This window comes from Rhodamnia argentea, chromosome 6 (genome assembly GCF_020921035.1).
Source record: "Rhodamnia argentea isolate NSW1041297 chromosome 6, ASM2092103v1, whole genome shotgun sequence".
NCBI lineage: Eukaryota > Viridiplantae > Streptophyta > Magnoliopsida > Myrtales > Myrtaceae > Rhodamnia > Rhodamnia argentea.
In genome coordinates, this window is record NC_063155.1 from 13655984 (window position 1) to 13664556 (window position 8573).

The following is an 8573-nucleotide window of genomic DNA, read 5'->3' on the forward strand; positions in this document are numbered from 1 at the left end:
ATAAACAGATTAGTTGAATAATCTCCCTCATCAACTTTCTTTTTGTTCAGCTGGGCATTAATGACATGGGAGATCACTGTTGGATTCTTTTTCCTAGGCTTAAGCACACCACAAGTTTCATAACTTGTGCACGATGTTCTCATTATTATCAAAACTTTCAAAACGATCACTCAAGTGTCAATTTTTTTGAAAAACGATCACTTCAGTGCAAAAAATTTCAAACAATCACTTAAGTGCCAATTTAAAAAAAAAACGATTACTTAAATGCCATTTTTTAAAATAAAAAAAAAACTCACTTTAATGTCAACTTTGGTGAACCACGTTAGCTCAAATGTTAATGAAAAATAGGCCACGTCAAATTTCCAGCAAGCCACGTCAGCTCAAATCGAAGTTGGCACTGCAGTGATTGTTTTTTAAAAAAGTTGGCACTTAAGTGATTATTTTTTAAAAAAAGTTGGCACTTAAATAATCCTCTTGAAAGTTCATGCACTAAAGTGAGCGTCATACACAAGTTTTGGCGTTTGTAATGCGCTTTAGCCCTTTTTTCCTTTCTAATGCTCTTGGTATTAAAAAAAACTAATCATGTCAATAACCACACCACCTAATTAACCGCAAAACAAGTTTGAATGTTTCAAACACAATGGAGCTAAATGTGTCTTGTACAATTTTGATGGTGTAAAACTGTCGCGACCCTCTAGAAATTTTCCATAAGGTTTCCGGTGGTGAGAGGGTTAACGAGCCGATCCCTTTTTTTAAGATAAGGAATACCCCGGTTGTCGGCGGGATATATATTTTAGGGATCGCGGGTCTCTCCCAAGACCCATTACTCGAATCGCGATGTCGGGTAAAATTTATCAAATATCGAAATCGACCTTAGTGTGGTCGAGTGGCATGTGCAATGTGTACATGCAATTTTGGAGTCGCCACCGATTAATTTATTGGAGGGTATGATCGGAAAACCCTACCGAGCGGTCGGGAAAAACCGTTCGGTTCCGCGAAAACCAAAGATTATTGGGTCCGGGGACTTGGTTACGGCAAGATTCAAATTGACGCCCTTTCGGTTACCGATGTTGAGTGATTTTCTAACCTAAGAATTCATGCAGATGCGATATCGGGTGAGGTAGGCCCTAACGATTCTAGGGTATTTATGCAGATGGGAATTTTCTATTTCTAACAATCACAATCAGAAAAATCAAAAATGCAATCAAGACATCCAAAATCAATCAAATCAATCATTTAAGGCTCAGTAAATCTAAAAATGGCCCTATCGACCCACGTAAATATCAAATTTGGGTTTCGGGGTGGTTTGGTAAAAATTTGGGGCGGAAGGCCCAGAATGGTAGAATGATCATTTTTGGGGTTCGGGACCCGAAAATCACAAAATTTCGATTTGGCCAGTTGAATGTTGCCATTTTCTATTTTTTGTGATTTTTCAGAATTTTTCTAATTTTTTCTATTTTTTTGAATTTTTTATTTATTTTCTAAAAAATTTGGGAATTTTTCGGATCGACACGGATCGACCCTCGGAGTCTCAAAATTTTCGATCCAGACTTTATGAGTCCCGAATCGATCTAGAAATTTTTAGAAATTTTTTTGTGAAAATCTAGGAATTTTTATGAATTTTCTAAGTATTTTTGTAATTTTTTTGGATTTTTGGAAATTTCTTTTTATTTTTTTATTATTTTTTTATTATAAACCGGACCGAGTCAGCCCGGTCAACGACCGGTCAACCCGGTCCAACCGCCCGCAGACTACCCGCTCAACACAAAAACGACGCCGTCCTCTATTTTCTATTTATTTTTTTGATTTTCCGAAACTATTTTCCTATTATTAGAAATATTAAAAAAGAAAGGACGGCCGAGATCAAATCTGGAATCCATCTCGACCGTCAACTTCGTCTAACTAAAACGACGCCGCACTCTAACAATATATGGACGGCCACGATTACACACTCAGACACGATCTCGGCCGTCGACTCGCCATTAAACAAAACGACATCGCATCGAACATATACATGGACGACTACGATTAAACCTAAAGCACGATCTAGACCGTCTATTTCTTCGCATGCCTAAACGACGACGTATCCACGCGTTCTAATGCAAACGACGCTGCATCCGCTATTACTCCGAACGGCTGCGATCACTCCTAGACTTAATCCTAACCGTTCATTCCTAATTTGCCCTAAACGACGACGCATAAGCCTAGGAGAAACGGCACCGTTTTGCATTTTTATTTTTTATCTAATATATCAAATATTCAAAAATACAAAATAAAGATCCAACGGCCCGGAATCGAACTCAACTAATAATCCGGGCCGTCGGATGAGATCTGACTCGGCTCGTCCGCGCCAACGGCCGAGCCGAGTCGGCGACGAGCCGGACCAACCGGCGCTCGACACGTCCGACTTTGACCACGCTGACCGGCCACGTCATCATCTTCAACCTCCCGCCAACGACGCAACGGACGGCCGGGAGCTTCCGGCGACAATCCTACGGTGAAACCTCGACCAAATCTCACAAAACCAACTCCTATCGACTCATCTAGACTTCCCGTTTCACATATATCAGAATCAAGCAAAATCATCGACTAAATCTCAAGAACCGGACTATACACAATCACGACATTGCAGAGCTCAATCATGCACCACAGAGCATAATAGTTCGATTAAATCACAGGATCGACTTAAATCGAGTTTAGAAACCTTACGTGCGTGTCCGATTGACCTGGTTTGGTCTATATTAGTCTAGACAAGCTTCGACAGTGGACGACCGTGGAGGTTTGATTTCTCGGACTCGATTGGCAGGTTTTATGCAAAATCGAAATAAACAGGATATGCAGAAGTGGTCGGCGACATTCAGAGATCAAAACGCACACATCAATTGCATTAATCATGTTCGTGAACTCGCGATGCCATGGATGCAATGAACGAGGCTTAGGAGATCGACTCACCGATTTTGAAGGTCTTGAGCCGATCTGGTCGGTGCGATTGACTCTTGGTGGCTCCGGCGAACTTCCTGCGATGGTCCGGCGTTCCGATTTGTCCTGGATTCGCCGGAATGAAGTTGCGGAACCTTCGTCCGCAACTTGAGCTCGAGCTTCGCGTAGGAGCTCCTCTCTCTTCCTCTCTCGCTTTCTCTCTCTATTCTGTTGTATTGCGAGCCAAATGAACCCCCCCTTTTGCTTCGCGAACGTTCTTGGCTATTTATACTCGACTTTGAATTTTGGGCGCGCACGGATGTGTGAGTCGGTGATGCGATCACGTGCCAAACACGGGATTTTTGGTCGCCGAACGTCGGACGGAGACGGCCATCACAACAAACTTCGTTTGGTCCTCCGTTAGTCGCGAATTGAGCTCGAATTTGTGCATTTTTGCGAAATGTTGACTTTTACGCCGATGAAGCTTTGACTGGCCTGCCGGAGCTCCTCCGGCGGCCATCGATCATGCCGCCGGTGGCAATTGATTCCTCTCGACCCGCACAACAAAAGCCCCATGTCAATTGCATCAATTATAATCGAATTGGCCCCCAATTTGGTCATTGAAACTCAGCCTTTAATTCTGCAGATTGGCGCGAGTTACGTGAAGAAGATGCACTCGTTCGGACCGGTTCGACCGGTCCGACCGGCGGATCGACCGGTCCGAACCGGTTCAGACGGTGCAATTTTCATAAATTCCAAAATTAACCACAATTTACTGGGAATTTTTGCAATTAAACCTCAAAATTGGACTTAGGGGCCTGGATATTACCTAAAAATGCAATTTTGCCCAAAAGTTCACCTCAATTTCTATTAAAACCCCAAATTTTTCAATTTGCCCAAATTGGGGAAAAGTTCAATTGGGTATCAATTTGTCCTAATTGGACTATGAGACCTGTTCCAATCGATTTGAAATGCATGAAAACCTAGAGGGACAGTCCAATTTTACCATGATAGTCCCTCAATTAAAAGTAATTTCAAAAATTGGCAAGTAGAGGGACTAAATTGCAAATATTTTGGGGATTTTGATGTAATTCGTACAATTCGCGCAATTGACGGTGTAATTGATCAAATTGAAGTTCAAAGGGACTGCAATTGAATGTCTAGACTCTAAATGTGCAAAAATTGCAAATAAAAAGACTCAATTGGTATTTTTTATGCAAATTCAACCCTAGGCGTTGTGAAGGAACACCTAAAATTGAACTCAATTTTCAATTTTTCTTGAGGTCAATATGAAAAGGGAATTAAATGAAAAATATTGGACATTTTTTTGTATTTTTGTGACCTTGAAAAGTATTTTTTAATGAATTTTCAAGTATTTTCCTATTTTCCGAAAATATTAAAAAAATGTGAAAAAAAAATGAAAAATTATTTTTTTGTTCCAAATTGGTTCCTTAGGCTTGGCCAAGACTTCCAACGTTGATTTTTTAATTTTTTGATTTTTTGTGAATTTTTAATGAATTTTGGAAAATAAAACTAAAGGAAAATTGATTAAAAATCGGGTGTCAACAAAAACGCAAGCATGTTACTGTAATTTTAGATAGAACACTATTTATACATACTGCTTCCATGACAAACTATGCCAAAAAAGAATCACATACCGGCCGACATTGTACGTTCCGGGTAAACCCTCAAACCCGTCCTAAAATTAATTGATAGGGTAGGTTCTAGGTTTCAAAAATTGTGAAATGGATTCCAAGAGAGTAGGTTCTATGTTCCTTGAACCTGGACCAATTCTTGAATTGTTCACATTACGAAAAAAAAATATCATGGTCGTCCATTCAATCCGACTTTTAAAGATTTGAGATGCAAGACCTTTTTTTTTTCCTTAAAATTGGATTGCATTTTGAAACCATCGAGTTACTAGTTTACCATTGCCGCAAAAATTGAGTCAATGGAACATTGGAGTTATGCTTGATCAAAGTTCCACCGAATTCTATAGGAAAAACCATAAATATCACTTCAATATTTATTGCAATTAGATCATTTGAAATAATTGACCTTGTGAGGTATAGAGTTTCTTAATCATCTAAATGAATTATATTTAATCACAGCAAACGGATTTTTAACGAAAAAAATATAATTATCGTCTGGTAGATCCAAGTCTTGGAAATTCTGATCCCGATACTTATATTGAAAAAGCATATGTTGAAAAAGCATACTGCATTTTGAAACAGTCGGGTCATGGATTTTTCATAGGTACAAAAATCGAGTTAATGGGATGTTTGGCAAAAGTTATGCCCGTGTTGGCACCTTTTATTCCCCTTTTTAGTCATTTCTTTTGCACAAAAATTAGGAATTAATCTTAATTCCTACCAAAAATAGTTAATCTTTTGCGGGTTATACCCCACAAAACCTTAAAGTAAATAAATCACAGAAAATGGACGGCGGCAAGCAAATTTGCAGCACTAAATTCTCTATTGAACATGATTAAAACAAGGTTCAAACTAATAGCCGACAAAGAACAAAGATCTTGTCTTACCTTGAGGGATCGGCTTCCTCCCAAAATGAAGGTTGAGAACAAAATTCCACACCACTTGCCCATCACTAACTGACATAGGAAATCACCAGAACATAACACAAAACAAAGAAATAGGAGGGAGTTAGATTTGGTTGTCACCACGTTGAAATGTAACCAAAATAAAAACTAAACACTAGCAGACCAATGAATTATATGTGATCTGTGCATCAACACATCATCAGTTTGAATGACAATCATGGTATATTTCATATCTATGCTTAAGGAATGGACAGAGATCAATGGACCTATCAAACGAACTTACAAGTTTATGGAATTCACCTCGTTGGAAATATCTTCATGATACCTATAACTTTGTAGTTCATGACTTTTCGAGATTTTATCCTTAAGACCTCTAAATGCCAAAATATCGACACTTTGTATAATCAAACTTCTAATTCCAGATTATCTGTCCTAAATTTCAAGGTAGATTTGTCCTAGTTGAAGAAAAGAATTTGTATTTTTCTTCTTATGATTGAGTAATTACAAGGTACATATGTACAAGAATAGAAGACCTAAATTATGTGAGAAACCTATTTTAGGTATAAATCCTAATTAGCCCCTAATATCCGTCCGTAGCTAATTTATAGCTAACAAAATCAAAATCAAATCACATAATAGAAAAAGTTTTCTTTATCAAGAAACAATCGCTCGTATAGCTTGAAATAATTAGTTAATAGAAATAAAAATTTTTATCCACAATAATTTATATCTGAATATTTTCGTGTACGATTAAAAATATTTCTTTTTCGTATTCATCTTCGTGAGCAACATAAGTGATCGTTGTTAGGAAAATATTTCTCATAAAAATCATTCATTTTTTAAGAAATAGACGGAACCTAAGTTTGTCGGGAGACTCAATGTAAAAAATGCGCATCGGGAAGCTTGTTTCATGGGGAAATATGGAGTATGATTAAATGCAGCTTTTTGAAATGCAGGTGTTTTTATGTACTTTACTGAATTATGAAAGCAAACACTAAGGAAACGGCGTTCACGGCACTAATACGGCAGTCCACATCTCAGACGACGTGCCGGATTCACCAGGCGAAATCTGATTCATACTCTCTTCAGATTCACACCGCTAATGGAATCCAATCTCAGCCTCTGCCTGAGGAAGAAGATCCTTCACCATCTATATAAACCCCTGCGTTTTCCCTTGGCCAACTCACCCTGCTTCTCCTTTACAAACCCCAAAAACTTTTTGAAGTCCTAGAACAATGGCTTCCGCACTCGTTGGCAAACTTGTTCTTGCGATGGTGGCCGTCCTAGGGCTCTTGGCCTCCCAGGCCTGGTCACGGGAGCTCCAGGAAGCAACCATGCGAGAGAGGCACGAGCAATGGATGGTTCGCCACGGGCGGGTGTATGCAGACGCCGCTGAGAAGGAGCGGCGCTTCTCGATCTTCAAGGACAACGTTGAGCACGTTGAGTCCTCAAACAAGGATGGGAGCAAACCGTACAAGCTAGCTGTCAATGCGTTCGCTGACCTAACGAGCGAGGAGTTCAAGGCCTCGAGGACTGGGTACAAGCGCTCGTCCTCCCCGAGGCCGGCAAGTGCTAAACCGTTCCGATACGAGGTGTGACCGTCGTTCCAGCAAGCATGGACTGGAGAAAGAAAGGAGCCGTCACGCCTGTTAAGGACCAAGGCCAATGCGGTTAGCAATCGAATCTTCTTTGGTTTAATTATATGACATTCAATCATTCCCCCCTTTTTTTTTCATCTTTCGTTTTCTTAAGTGAATCTTCCTTGGAATGCAGGATGTTGCTGGGCTTTCTCTGCTGTGGCGGCCATGGAAGGGATTACACAACTCACGACCGGAAAATTGATCTCCTTGTCCGAGCAAGAGCTAGTGGATTGCGACACAAGCGGCGAAGACCAGGGTTGCGGGGGCGGCCTCATGGACGACGCTTTCGAGTTCATCATCAGCAACCACGGCCTCACGACCGAGGCCAATTACCCTTACCAAGCTGTGGACAACACCTGCAATGCCCGGAAAGCAGCCTCCAGTGCCGCGAAAATCACCGGATACGAAGACGTGCCTTCCAACAGCGAGTCCGCCCTTCTGAAGGCAGTAGCACACCAGCCCATATCCGTGGCCATCGATGCGGGCGAATCGGATTTCCAATTATACTCCAGCGGTGTTTTCACCGGGGAATGTGGGACCAGTCTGGACCACGGGGTCACCGCAGTTGGGTACGGGACGAGCGATGACGGAACCAAGTACTGGTTGGTCAAAAACTCGTGGGGCACCGGATGGGGCGAGGAGGGATACATCAGGATGAAGAGGGACATCGATGCTAAGGAAGGTCTCTGTGGCATTGCCATGCAGGCTTCATATCCAACTGCATAATTGCTTGGGACAACAAAGTACTGTCATTTTAATACAGAGATTTGCTCATGGTAAACGTGCCTGTGTATTTGTGCATATATGTCTGGGTTTGTGTACTTTCCTATTTCTTGTGAATGCTTGTACTACGTAGATTTGCACGTGCATGAAGACATTGGTCTCCTGTTGTATATGAAACCTAAGTACGAATGCAAGTAAATGTCTTCAGTTATTAAAAATGCTAGACCTGATGAACAAAATCGATACTGAATTAAATATAGGGAAATGCTTCCCTAACAGTATACAATCTCAACCGTAAACTCACACACCATCACCCAGTGTTTTGCATAAAACACTCATTAATTGAGAGATCTTGTGGACATAAATTGCTGACAGTGCTGTGAAACCGTCGGGCTATATATCCCGCAACTAATGTTGAGAACCTCAAATAGAATTTTATTGCAAAAAGGAGTTCAATTTGACATCAAAAAAAGATACTTAAATATGTTCGCAATGGAAGGCTACTAAAGATTATACATTTTATTTTATCTTATCAAGTTTTGCATTTTCCATCCAAGTTAATTAGTAATTACTATTTAGGTCACACGGGTTGTGCCCAGGCATATGTCGTCGAATGTAATTCTATCTATATCGAATAGAGAGTATTTTTGTATGTTATTTGTGTTGTTGTCAATTGAGTGAATAGATATGGCAAAGAAAACACTTTTTCCGAAAAAGGCTGCAAGGGAGTTCAA

The 8573-nt window shown here is 40.4% G+C and overlaps 1 pseudogene; it reads left to right on the forward strand.

The window, feature by feature from the left end:
• Window positions 1-6680: 6680 nt before the first annotated feature.
• On the forward strand, window positions 6681-8057 carry LOC125315573 (annotated as a pseudogene).
• The last annotated feature ends 516 nt before the right edge of the window (window positions 8058-8573 follow it).